We start from the raw sequence: 13,703 nt of genomic DNA on the forward strand, positions 1-13,703 counted from the left end.
GCCAAATAATTTGAGAATTTTAATTGTTTTGATCAGTTTTGTCCCCATTTTATCCAACAGAGGCAAATGGAAAATAAAAAGATATGGGAGACTGCTAATGGATCCATTAGAGACAAATGGTAAATAAAATCATGTGAGACTGCAAATGTTAGCAACCCAAACAAAAAGTTATTTTTATTTCAGGTTTACCTAGTGACTTGAAGTTCAAGATGTTTTTGTTTATGTCGGGGCGATATTTCCATCACCGCTAGAGGGCAACGTCGTGCAATTAATTTCACGGCATTTGGCACGCTTACTCTCATTGTGTATGCACTCAGTAGTTTATAAACGCATCACGTGTGTAGGTAAAGTGCCAAAATAGAAGTGTATCACCACACCTGTGCATGTTAATAGCTGCACGTGCACTAAAAATAGACGTGCCTTTTTGTGTCGTGGGAATCGTTGCATTACCACACGCCCAAAAACACTATTTTCAATTTCTAAACAGAATTCCCTGTCCGATCTCAGCAATGTTAAGGACGTACAGTGCCTAGATGACGTCACATACTTTTTTGCTGATCAGCTGGGACAACTGGCCACAGATGAGCTCCACTCGCCCACCACGACCACGGGACGGAGGGTCTTTGCAACACGAACGCACCATCGCATGGAGCAAGGTAGGCGCACAAACAGACGCTCCACACACCTGCCCACGCACAGTGCGCGTCGTTTCCACCGCAACATTTAAATTGCGTCGTTCGGGGGTCCCAAGAGCTTCCGGGTGGTCGACACCGTCTGTCGCCGAAAATGTGCTTGCAAAGTTTGACTAGAACCGTTTGCATGACGGATAAATACAGATGCTTATTTATGGTGCGTATTTTTTTTTTACCCGAGGTATTTTGTTGGCTTTTCTGTGTTTTCTCAGTCCAATGGTGAAGCTGCTCACACCACAAAATTGTGCAACACGTTATTGCTGGTGTCATCTGACACATTTGGTATAAAGAGAGTCTTCATTTTTGAGCATGCATGTTAAATTATTTGAAGACATAACATATTCCATGAATGTGAAGCCGGTGACCCATTGTGGCATCTTCTGTCTGATTTGGTTTAGTGTTTGTGATGTCAGCAAAAACATACAAATATTTACTCTGGTTGATAAATTGGATTCTGTTAATTACAATTGCATACCACTCAGTTTGTGTTTTGGAGTTGCAAATGGTCTAGTAGTGTTTTCCATGCACTTGCATTAATGTTTTTTTCTTTTAATCTGATCTGTGTATAGCAGATTTTTACCTATAACGTATGGTACGTATCTGGCAGAGAGATTGGGTGGCATGACATATTCAAATACTATAAAACTTGACATTAGCCAAACTGTATGTGGCCACAGGCCTTGATTTTGACACCCCGTCTTGATTTACATCCAAATCTTCCTGCAGCTGCGCCAGAGGCTTTGGTGTTGAAACAGGCTTTGGTCACTCAGATAAAGTCATATCAGATAAGAGCAAGCAAGGGAGATGGTCTGTCATTGTAATTGCAGACAAACCAGTCCGTCTTCACTGAGCCTAATCTTCCATTCCTTGTGGCCCATGTCCTAAAGGTTACATTCCTCGCCATCTTCCCATCCTCCCCCACTTTTCTTCCTCCTGTCTGTACTTTCTAAAATCCCTTAGGAGCTTAAATGTGCACAGAGGACAAGATTGTAGCAATTAGTGTGGATGATATGTATGCTTTTGGAGAGTCATCTTTTCTGATCAGACTATTATGTTGCATGATAGGCATGTTATGTCTGCAATAATACCTGCAGAGCACCAAAGTTAAGCCAACTTCATTAAGCAATTCAGTGCATTTCCATCGGATTAAACAGTGGATGAGCCTATTACAAATAACTGATCCTTCCTACAACTCCAACTGAAATGAGCCAAAAATCTTAACTCTCGACAAATAGAAACTTTTAAAATGAGTTTTGATGGTCCAACAAATTGCTGAAAGTGCAAAGCTTTTGGAGGGGAGAAACACAAGGTTAAGTTGTTCTTTGAAGGTTAGCAGTATCATGTGAGCACACGTTTGTAGATGGCCAATTGAGCGTTATTTGGGTGGCCTATCTACACCAAGGGCGTGCTGTCATAGAGCACAAGAGCTCGAGGGGTCAGGGGCTCTGAACACTGACCATCTGGCTCAATGGTGGTGGTGGTGGTGGTGGAGGGGGGGGGGGGGTGCTTCCTCACTGCCTCACTGCCCATCTTTGTTCCCAGCAAACAATTGAGACTTAATCTGGGCAGAGATAAGTAAGAGTCCCCGTGAAATCGCTCACCGTGGCAGCTTTTGTCTCTTTAGCCTTGAGGGAGACATCTCTTTTAGCCGTCTCGCTCGGTGGTTTAAGGAGTGGGGGGGTCAGGTGTACCTCAACTTAGTCTTAAATGTTTAATTTTTTTTTCATTTGTCCTTCATTTTACAATATGTGGTTGAGTTGGAGAGCTGAAATGTTATCCATGTGACCTACTGCCAAGAAAAGGGTGTTGTCCCCAGTCTCTGGCCCAGAGTCTGCTGGGACAGGCTCCAGCACCCCCCTGCGACCCTAGTGAGGGCATTCAGAAAATGAGATTTTCTGGCTTACGTCGAAAAGAAGATAGGAGCAATAAACAAACATCATAAAATTTATTGTATCTGTTGTGACACAGTGGTATGCCATGGATCCCTGGGATGTGTATTCAGTGTCATAACAAAAACCAGGCATAAGGATGGATTACCTCTCCTGTTCGGCAGCTAGTGATCCGTGCGACAGGGACACTGGGGGATTCAGTGTCTCCACAGGAGACATTTTTGCATATTGATCCATAAAGGGCAAATCTATTACTCCAAACACCCTCACTGATCATTAGATGGCAAAACAAGCACGAGCAAGGCAGGCAGATGCTTCTCTAGATCCTTTTCAGAGGCACTTAGTGTTAACCCTCGTTGCAGATGGTTCAAAAGCCAGCCGGAGAGATTAGTGCTATTGTTTTAAATGTTTTTTGGGGTGCATGAACAAAACAGGTGTTCCTTCAAGTCCTCATTCATCAAACACTTTACTTATTGTCGGCTCCTTCCTAAAATATACCCAATTTATAGTATATGTGTGTAATATTCTATGTGTTTGTACAGTTATATACTCAAATATACCCAACATAATACTTTACACAAATTTAAACATGAGATACTTTGGTGGGCAAAGAACCTGATACTGTATGTTAAACTAATTAAAATAAAAAGGGCTATCAGTCTTGTCATGTAATCCATTAATTACCAAGCATTGACATTTGCTTTATGGTTTAGTAGATAGAGTAGACTGATGTGTGAGATGTTTTCCACCTGGATCAACACGCTTGTAAACTTTTAACCAGAGGTCGAGAATGCGTGGAACACTATGTTCCTAATGTTCTAATGCTCACAAATTACCTTTTGGTAAAATATTTGTTGTTAACGTTTCCTTTTTTGGTTCCCCACAACATTGGCCAGCACGCCATGCCGGGAGACCAAGGGCACCATTGAAGCGTAAAACCAGGCTAGGCGCGCTGATAAGGTTCGAATGGGAGGATGAGGGGGGGTTCACAATGGACCACAATGGACTGAAGGTTAAAATAAAGTGGGAGCGATGAAGCTAGGCAGCTGGATGCACGCTGGTGGTCAGTTTGGATGAAGCTTTTTGAGCCAAAATGTGTTTTACTGTATGAGGACGCATGAGCCAGTTGACAATTGGATCATTAAAGGCTGTCCCACAAAGGCCCAATCCCATCCCCCGGCTGAAAGGAGATGTCAAAGCTCTGTGACCCTTTCCATTTATGTGCATTGATCCCTCCGTGGGTGGGGGCTATCCCCCTGAAAGCCCACCAGATCCATCAGCTGTTATATTATATTATAGTTTCACCTGCAGGAAGTGACTTTATTTGATTCCGGGGGCCGCCTATTGTTTAGCCCGGCAATTATTAGCCAATTCATCAATTTTGAGCACTGCTTGGTTTGTCATTTTGGAAAAGCCGGTCAATGACACATTAATGATGTCAAAATGTGAGCGTGGTGGAAAGGGGTGGACTGCTATCCTCCTTTGTGCATCTTTAGATCCATTAAATCAGTACCCAGTTGAGTTAATAGCTGATGAGAGGGCAATCAATGTCACATAAATATTTAAAACTGTAATTGAAGTCAAAGCGAGTCATACATAGACTGTTTCAAATTAAATTGATCAAGTGTTTATCTATCATAAATGTATGTTGTATAAATATGCATGCTGTGTGTGTGTTGAATGATTGATTATGATATGTTACTGATATATTGTATATCAGTATCACATATATTGTACTCTGATTAGGTAATACATAAGATGCATAAGAAGGATACTCAGCTAGTTAGATTGGTTAGATGTCACGGTTATAGATGGACTGATACATAGAAAGAGTGTAAATCACCTGTTTTATGATGATGTGGTACAATATAGATTCTTTGGAGGACAATGCGATATTAATGATATAATGCTTTATCAATTTAATGATATTTTCTTTTCAACAATTACTTACATCTCACCTAAAGTTAAATAAACACACACAAAATTACACTCATTATCAGTGACATAACTTTCCTACCAAAAAAAACCAAAGAGAACTTTAAACTCTAACTGGAATGACACCCCGCCTGTTCTTCAGGGAGCGTGACCGCGACCTATGTTAATGGGTCAAGCGTGTGATGGCATAACCAGGCAAAGATGGGCTTGTACATAAGAGACGCTCATGGGGGGGTCTGGTGGGTTCATTAACTGCACTGTGGGCCATTTGGTACTAGGCCGCACAGGTAGACTGGACCCAAAAAAAACCAACATTTTTGTGATCATCAGTCTGAAAGAAGTCAATTTGCCCTGTCACACTGCTTGCCAATTATGTAATCATACTCGAAGAACATTATATGCCTCGCTTGGCCAATCTGGTAAACAAACTAACAAATGTTATTAATGCTCATTACCTCACTGCCAGGCAAAGTACACACAAAAAAAAAATGTAAATCATACTTAGTCCCATTTTATATTGTCGAGCAAAGCCTAGACTTAAATTACATTTTATTGTTTGTTATAGCATAAGTGGTGAGCACATTCACCTCACAGTTTAGAGATCGAGGGTTCAATCCCTAGTGTATTTCTTCCTTCCTCTAGGGAGTTTGCATGTTCTTTCTGTGCGTGGGGTTTCTCCGGGTACTACACCGGATTCCTCCCACAGCCAAAATACATGCATGGTAGTCTGAAAATGTGTTCCTAGGTATGAGTGTACATGTGTATAGTTATTAGTCTCGTCTCAATTTGAAAATGGTCTGTGGTTGAAAAATCAATTTGGACAACTGGCACCTAGATTCATTGTTGATGATTGCGGCAGATGCGCTTGTGTTTCTGTAAGCCTCGGATGTTTGCTCATGAAGAGCACTTAGTAATGCTATCCTCAATTTTGCCACTGAGACCTGGAAAGAATCAAGCAGTGAAACCGTGTCTTGTAGTCTTGTTCTGTAAAGGAACATTGTGTTCGCACAGATTGTTCCATGTGTTCGCACAGACTGTTCCATCTGCCATTTAGCCACCACTTCTCTCGCCCACTTCAAACACAGATGCCAACCTCAGAAACAACAGCCAGGAACCGTGTAGACTGTAGACGGTGTGCCATGGCACCAGCTGTGTTGTAAAGTTTTATCAGGTGGAAAGTCAATTGTTTTGGCTGCTACTCTTGTCGTTTTCCTTCTAGAATAAACTTATCTTTCAGTTTCCCCTCGGTTAGGCAGATTTGCACATGTTTTCGGAAGAGGAAATTTAGAATCAAAACAGTGGGTTTTGAATTTGAATATCCTTTAATTCTTATCAGGTTCGCTAAGCTTACTATAGCTAGTACTTTGTAGTGGGAAACTATTATATGCAGTACTTTGTGTTAGTGAAGTCCTAAAATGATATATACACAACTCAGAATTTACTTTAGCATTCATGCAAAGATGAGCTACTAATAAGGCATATTATATTAACAGGTTACACTACATTGTGTGTTTTTCTCACTACTGTGTATTCATTTATAACCTCCTTGATATTTTCTAACACTCATTTCTGCACCATTATGCTTTATCTACATAGTATAGTTATTAGAAGCTGTAGTGAGTGTAGTCGTTGTGCTCTAGTTCCATTTTTGTTGCATACTGTACATTCAAAATTAAAGTGTCCGACATTTACTTTCCCTCTTAATGGAAAACAAGGTCAGCCTGTGTTGGCCTGGTACACTTTTTTTTTTTCCCCCGCGTCAGCCCTCACACATCGTCCAAGGCTACAGTGAGGCTGTAAGGACTCAACGTTCGTTCCATTGAGCCAGGCGGAGGTCATTATCCTTCTCTGGCTTTCTTTCTTTCATTTTCCCCCTCTTTCTTCCATTCTTCTCACCGGGTGAGCGCTTGCAGGTCAAGCACAGCTGAAGAAAAACACGGAAAATAATTCCATATTGATCTATGTGAGGATTGGTGTATTGACATGATGGATTGGGTCAATGTACTTCCAACCCATGCACAAGCTCTCTTACAGAAGACTAAACCGGGAGAGTCAACAGAGGAATATAACATACCCACTTTGCACCATAATTCTAAATGAAACAAGCTGGACTTTAAAGGCAGACTTTAATTTGAGGGCGTGTAGTACATACAAATAATCTGAAGTGTGTGTGAATTACAACAGTTTATGTGGCTTCCATTCAAAAGTGCAGTTAAAATATCGATGCATCATTTAAGTATGTTATTTGTATTCAGAATATGTTGCCGTTAAGTCAATATGAGCTGTCAATATAAGTGAGGTAAACTGTCAAAATGAAAACAAACCCATTGAAGAGATAGTTGATTTGGCCAACCCTAGTATTTTCTTCATTATTTGGATTTCTTCAAGGATAATAAAAAAAACATCATGAACTTAGCACCACACGAGGATAACCACAGAAACCAACTGGAATATGAAGAAAGACTTCTTGCCCAAATGAAAAAGAAACGTTGCAAAAACCAGGATGTATGCTTATCTGTATCAAAGAAAACTATCACAAAGAAAAACTGATATATACTGAATACAATGGGTACACAACAAGATGTAAACCACTGGCGAGCTGAAAAATAGAAAAGACAGATTACAGTTTCCCAAACAACATCTAAAAAAAAAAAAGTATTTACCATCATAGTACAAAAACCTTAAACTAAATGAGATAAAACCCAGCGTGTACTATATAGTATTTTGGCCTCATATTCAGTCCAATGCATCGCAATCATTAATATTACTCACTTAATTGTTGCGTTTTTATTTGTGATTTAAAAAAAAAAAACATATTTTAATTTAGCACATAGATGTGGGCTTTCACTCTATGTAGGTGTCCCAATTCTCTTTTGGCTCAAGTAGTCCTATTTGTTGCAGTCTTAATTGAAAAGTGTCTATGATGGAGGAAAGAAAGAGGTCTGTTGTGCGTCTCTGGCATCTTCCACAATGCTCCCTCTCCTTTCTTCTTCCTTATTTGGCCACCTTGAATCGCTTGTGAGTGACACGTGGACAAAGAAGCCTCTCAGCATCTCGACGCACCGGCCCTCCTCCCCCTTCCCCGCCGACTTCCTTCAACGGAGCGGTCAGCCGGATCCATCATGTCCCTCTTCCTGACCCCGGGCGTTCGGCAATGCCGCGTCAGCGTTGGTGACCCACCCCCCGTCACATCCCTTCCATTGATCCCCCCCCCACTTCAACCCTACACAAGACACACCGGCCTGATTAATAAGCACCAGGTTGCCCCCGGTGACGTGCTTAATTCCCGTCAGGCATCAGCAGGAATCTTTTTGTCTTAATGGGACAATAGGAGCGTGGATCTTTGGCTTTTGTGGAAGGGTTTGAACCCCCACTCGTGCGTCCCACACGCTCACAAAACCTGGCTGCTTGGGAAAAGTGACAGTAAACCTGAATGAAGGGTCTGTAGACCTCTTCATCCTGTAGACAGATGGACACTGTGAGGGCTTTAAAGAGACAAAGAATTGGTTTAAAATCTCTTTATTTCTTCTGCTATACCACTTTCATACTATTTTTCTCTATATTTTGTCACCTAAGACATTCTGGAGGAAAGCTTACTTCGTGTTGTAAAAGTACAATGGAGAAAATGGATGACAAGATAGAATTTATTTGACTAGAATCACAGGAATAAACTGCAAAGTCATTTTGCTAGGATTGATAGGGACTATCAAAATAAATAAGGGGTGTATTTTAGATCCTGTTAAGTTTTTAAGGTTTCGTACGTACAATTTTAGTCTTTTATCAGTATAATTACATCCAAGGGTCTAGTAGTTCAATTCCTAACTAATGGTTGAATGTAATGTTGGTTTTTATCCTTTGAACACGCTTGTCTTGTCATTGCAAGAGTGCCGTTAATCCAACTAAACTGAAACCTGAGTCGTCCATGAGTTCTCCAGTCATCTGATAAGGGGTAATGTTTTGATAGTCTTGGCACACTCAATGTGATGCACGACTCTCCGTTTACACCCTCTAACAAATACCAGCAACCAGGGAGGAACAAGGCCTGGTCGAGTGTGAACAAAGATCTACTGTTAGCTTCTAAAAACAGGTTATTTCAGAGGAGAAGCTTAGCCTAACCTTTTGTTCCTTATTTTCTCCCTGAAAGCATTCTCGCCCTTTACCATTGACCGCCATCTGACCACGGATCCTGACAGGTTTACTGTATGAAATAGAACTCAATTCAATATGGCCAACCACAATAAGTCCATAAAAGCATTAGGGTCCTGTGTTTGTGTGTGTGTGGGTGTGTGTGTATGTAGCTGTGTCTGTTGTCCTGACCTGAACTGGCATTCAACCCAAAGTGTTATAAAATGCAGATTGAGTTCACCGACAGGCCTCGTTTCTTTTTTAGGGCACAGTCATGAACAGAGATGTAAAGCAGAATCAAGAAAAGATGAGGTTTAGGCACGTTTCGTGCGATCAAACTTATGAAAGTCTAGTAAGAATTAACGCAAACATTTATAATCAGCGATTTCCTCGTGTAAGAGACACATTGTAGTCAAGTAGTTTACAGCAGACAGATGACGAAAAAAAAGTGTTGTGGAAAAGTTTAACAGAGAGTCGCCTGAGGATGTTCTGGAAAAAACACCAGAAAAATAACATTATATCTTTTTTCGTAATAGAAACAAAAGATTTGCCTCAATCCATTTTTCCATTTTTTTAAAATTAGGATCCATGGCCCAGATTTTGCAGTAAGGTCACCTCTCTCACAAAGCCGATGAATTAGCCCCCCATGCACCCCACCCAGAATCCTCTTAGCTCACACCCTAGTTCTGAAATGAGCTTTATAACTGGACAGTAAACTTCCAGTGGCTTAATGATGATGACTTCTTCATGTGTCCAAATGCTCCTTTTGTCCGAGTTTCGGACCCACGCTCACCCTACCCCCGCTCCTTCTGGCCACAGCAGGCCTTAAACCCTGCTTCACCCCACCAGTTCCAGCAAGAGAGAGAAAGAGAGAGAGGGCCCGGGGGCTATTAACTCCACTCTGTGTCGCTCTCGACTTCAGCAATGGCATTCAGTGGGAATGTTTGCCTTTGTTTGGAATGACCTTAGCTCTTCTGCTATCCTCACTAGCACACATTTGCACTTCAGGGCCCAGCAGGCGGTGTCAGGTCGGGGGTCTCCGGAGGGGAGGAGGTGGGGTTGACCGCCAGGCTTTTTATAAGGAAATGAGATCCAAGGATAACAGTGCTATTCCTCACACTTGGCACTGCGGGAATATAAGCAAGAAGGGCTGTTTTTGTTTTGCTTGCTGTTGTTGCCGTTAAGATTTTGGGGTGACCTTACACAAGCGAGGACGTGTTAATTGGCACCTTGCTCGCTCACCGTACTTCCTCTCCCCACCTGATGCTCATTGGTCATCTGTGGATTTGTCAGTTGAACCTCATGCGCTTCAGGTTACAGTGTCACATCCGCCATGTGTTATCACTGCTGTTAGACTATGTGACTCCCCCAGCCACAAACACACATACAAGTAAAACCACTCCACAAATAGGGGTACAGTAGAGTTAGATAATATGGTTAATTATTAGACGTCTCGCCCCCTTACACACCTCAATCTCACCCTGTCGGTAGCTTTAAATCTAATATTGAAGTGAAATGGTAAAATTCCAAATCATTCACTGTCATATATTAGGGATTTTTTGAGCATCAAAATCATCTGAAAAGATTTTAGAAGGGTTTTAAAAATGTATTATTAGTATTATTTTGTATTATTAATTTATTAATATAATTATTTTTTATTATTTGTTTTAAATTATCATTATTTTATAATTATTCTTAGTGTATTATTATTATTATTATTATTATCATCATCAATATTATCATCATTATCATCATCATCATCATTATTATCATTATTATTGTCATCATCATCATTATTATCATCATTATTATCATCATCATCAGTATCAGCATCACCATCATGATCATTTTGTATTATAAAATATGTTATTGCATTACATTACATCATATAATTTCAAATAAACCCATTTTAAGGTGCTGTCATGCAGAGGGTGACTGCCAAATCAGTTAAGAAACAAAATCACTTGGCTCTCGCTCCCTTGGGAATCCCAGAGAGGAAGAAACCTTTCACCCCCTCGGACCTCCCCCCCCTGTGGCGTCACATGAGTCATCATTCCTCAGGTGGCGGTGGAGATCCTTCCCTCTTTGTGCGGGCCTTAAGCCAGTAAGGCCTGTTCAATACGGACGCTACTGAGGGGCTGCTTTAGGGGCGGGAATCCATTCAATCCTCACTCTTTTGTTGTTGTTTTTTAAGGCTTACTCATTATCTGTGTTTTAAATGGTCCATTTAGGACGCCGGGCCCTGAGGATGGGCCGATGGTAGGGGGGCTTGTCAAAGTCAGGGACTCGGGCGTAAATCATGCTGACAGCTCTTTTCCCATCGCTTGAACTTGTGTGTACCTTTCCATCATGATTAAGGCCACTTATTATTGGCACGGGCACGTGACATGTTAACTTTTTTTCACAGTCAAACTCAAACTCACTATTTAGGGAACTGAAGCAGGTAAAAGAGAGAGGCAAAGGCTCCGCCTTCATCCCGCTTAACGGAGATTGTCATTGGCCTGCATGGCATTTACAGCTGTCCGCCCATGTCGCGCTGACTTTGTCCCTCATATAACCATTGAAGAGGAGGTGCGAAGAGCCTTGAGCGAATTGATTAAAACAACTATTCCAGCGGATCTGCTGGTAATGAACTGAAACGTCATTTACTTTACACAAGTAGGGTACATTTTATTTCATACGTCTTGGAGCCCTCGTCATCGAATGATGTGTACAGACAAATATCGGCATGAAGCTATAAAGCGTGCTTCCCCAACATCCGGAATTTCTGTTTACCCGACAAATTCTTCACTCGGCTCATTAGTCGACAGGAAAAGAGCAAACAAAGAAGCCTTGGTTTTTTAGAAGGGTTTCAAAATGGTGCACAATGGGAACTTGGCAACACCATTCGTCAGCAGTGTCAATATCAATTTATACGAAGTGTAATTAGTGTTCTTGTCAAAATCAGTTTGAATGAATATCTTACAGGAGAGTGAACCTCTGAGGTCTGTTTAAATTTAAACTATACCACTCCTACTAATTGAAGGCCGACTAGGTTGTAAAATGTGACAAAAAAATGCCAATGTAACTTGCTGACACCTGCCATTGACAGTAATGGACGTCCAATCAATTTGCTGCCAGCTCTTCTGGTTCAAATGGATTGGATATCAATCAAAGTAGATGATGATAATCATTGCCTAAAAAGAAAAAAGTTTGAAAATAAATAAAGTATTAGGGTCATGACAGAGCTCTACCAAAGCACCACTGAATTGGCCAATCTCTCTCTGGAGGGCCCATTCATTGGTACAATCAGCATTGTGTCCATCCCTGGTGCGAGCTCTTTCCTGGATATGAGTAGATAAATGCACCAAATCTCTCATTCTGCCTTCAACATCCGCCTGCTGCTCGTTTCCGTTTATTTATTTTGTGGAGGATGACTCACTGGTATTTATAGCAGTAGAGTGAAAGCCCCCCTACCCCTCAATGCTTGACGTGGGGGTCAATCCCAGTCAAGGCCCCGGTGACAAAATGCTGCTTGGCGTTACGCCTGCTGACAGAACCCCCCCACCTAACACACACCCACACATTATATAAAAGCTTAAATTAGTTCAATCCAAATTCATCTCCTCCCCACCATTGGACTCCCTAATTCACCAAACTTGACACACTGGCCCATGTTGGCGTGCTGGGAGGTCACGCGTGGCGAACCCCTGGAAGATGAAGACTACCCCCCCCCCCCTCAAACCCCTTCTATACACTGTTTTAACCATCTCCATGAAGCCCCCACCACTTTATGTCCTCCCTTTGCAGAGCATCTGTCACCACAGGGGCTCAGATGAATACATTCTCCTCCTCCTTAGCAAATGGCACAGGCAGGACAGAGGAGGGCACCCCGGGGGAGTAGTGGGGAGGCAGGGGGGAGGGGTTTGCATGTGTTTGTTTGCATGCAAGAGAGAGAGAGAAAGAGAGAGAGAGAGTGAGAGAGGGAGGAAGATTCTCATTGCAGCCTGAGTGAGTGAGACGCTGTGTGTCATGAGAGGACACAACTCCACATGCCTGCTTGGACTTTTCACAAGAATTTCCTCCCAATGGACTAACACCTCTAGTGACCAGTTTTCAGGGGTTGGGGGGGTTCATCCCTCACAATTTGGGGATTTGGAAGGCCTGACAAAGTCATGCAAGGTAGAGAAAATTATTCCTAACATCTCTAATGAACGAGGCTTTTAACGCCTCATTTTCTGTGGTGAGATGTTTGTTGCCCCCTCTCCCTTCCCCCTTTCTGCTTTACTGATGTTAAGAGCAGAGCCCTTTTCCTGCATGACAATGAGCAGTCCTGATGCTTATCTGGCTTTTATTTAATACGCGGGTGACGTCTCATCTGTAGGACAGAGTTGAGAAGAGGAAGGAGCTTGGGCTCAAAGTGCAACGATATGGAGAGGCTGCCCACTTCTATATTTTGGCACTGTGTTGACGCTTGTTAATGGCAAATATGTCAAAGTGGGAATGTGAAACAGGGCTGCTAAGCCATTGAATGTGGCAGCTTCCCTGCTCCAGTTCTAATGTCATTAGAAGGGAGAAACAAAAGAGGATGCATGGCATGCAAAAACAAAAACAGGAAGGCCTTGGACTTTTTTTAATGCTTGCTAATTTTCTTCCTTTTTAAGTTAAACCTGTATACATCATTTTGGCCTATATAAATGAAACTATATGTAGGAGTGAAAATGAATTGTTGTAAATGTTTAGATGAAATTAGTAATAGATATTACTGTATTTCTTCTAAATATTTGTATTATTTTATTCTCATTAGTATATTCACTAATATATATAATATTAGATTATCCCAGGTTTATTGCCATTACTATATTTAAACCTATTTATGATTATTATCATTAGTTTAAAACTGTTATTTAAAAAGCCTTATCTGATAGTAGATCCTAATTTTTAAATGATTTAAAAAAACACCATACTCCCACATGATTCTTTATTAATTATGAAAAGTTAAATCATTTTTCATAACAAATCAATATATCCATTAAATCTATTTTGGTTATTATTATTGTTTATATATTGTGTCTTTTTATGG

General features: G+C 41.3%; 1 protein-coding gene across 5 annotated transcripts in view; it reads left to right on the forward strand.

Moving 5' to 3' along the window:
- The window catches only part of greb1l (GREB1 like retinoic acid receptor coactivator), a 34,329-nt gene that overhangs the window by 1,255 nt on the left and 19,371 nt on the right, over positions 1 to 13,703 (forward strand). For 2 of the 5 annotated variants that reach the window (XM_077724157.1, XM_077724160.1), the window contains exon 1: positions 12,626 to 12,802. The gene's annotated coding sequence lies outside the window, so the exon portion shown is untranslated. Of the gene's footprint in view, positions 1 to 487; positions 657 to 12,624; positions 12,803 to 13,703 lie in introns of those variants that run through there. The other 3 variants (XM_077724158.1, XM_077724159.1, XM_077724161.1) reach the window with 3 other exon arrangements.

The sequence above is a fragment of the Stigmatopora nigra genome, chromosome 9, assembly GCF_051989575.1.
Source record: "Stigmatopora nigra isolate UIUO_SnigA chromosome 9, RoL_Snig_1.1, whole genome shotgun sequence".
In the NCBI taxonomy this organism is placed as follows: domain Eukaryota; kingdom Metazoa; phylum Chordata; class Actinopteri; order Syngnathiformes; family Syngnathidae; genus Stigmatopora; species Stigmatopora nigra.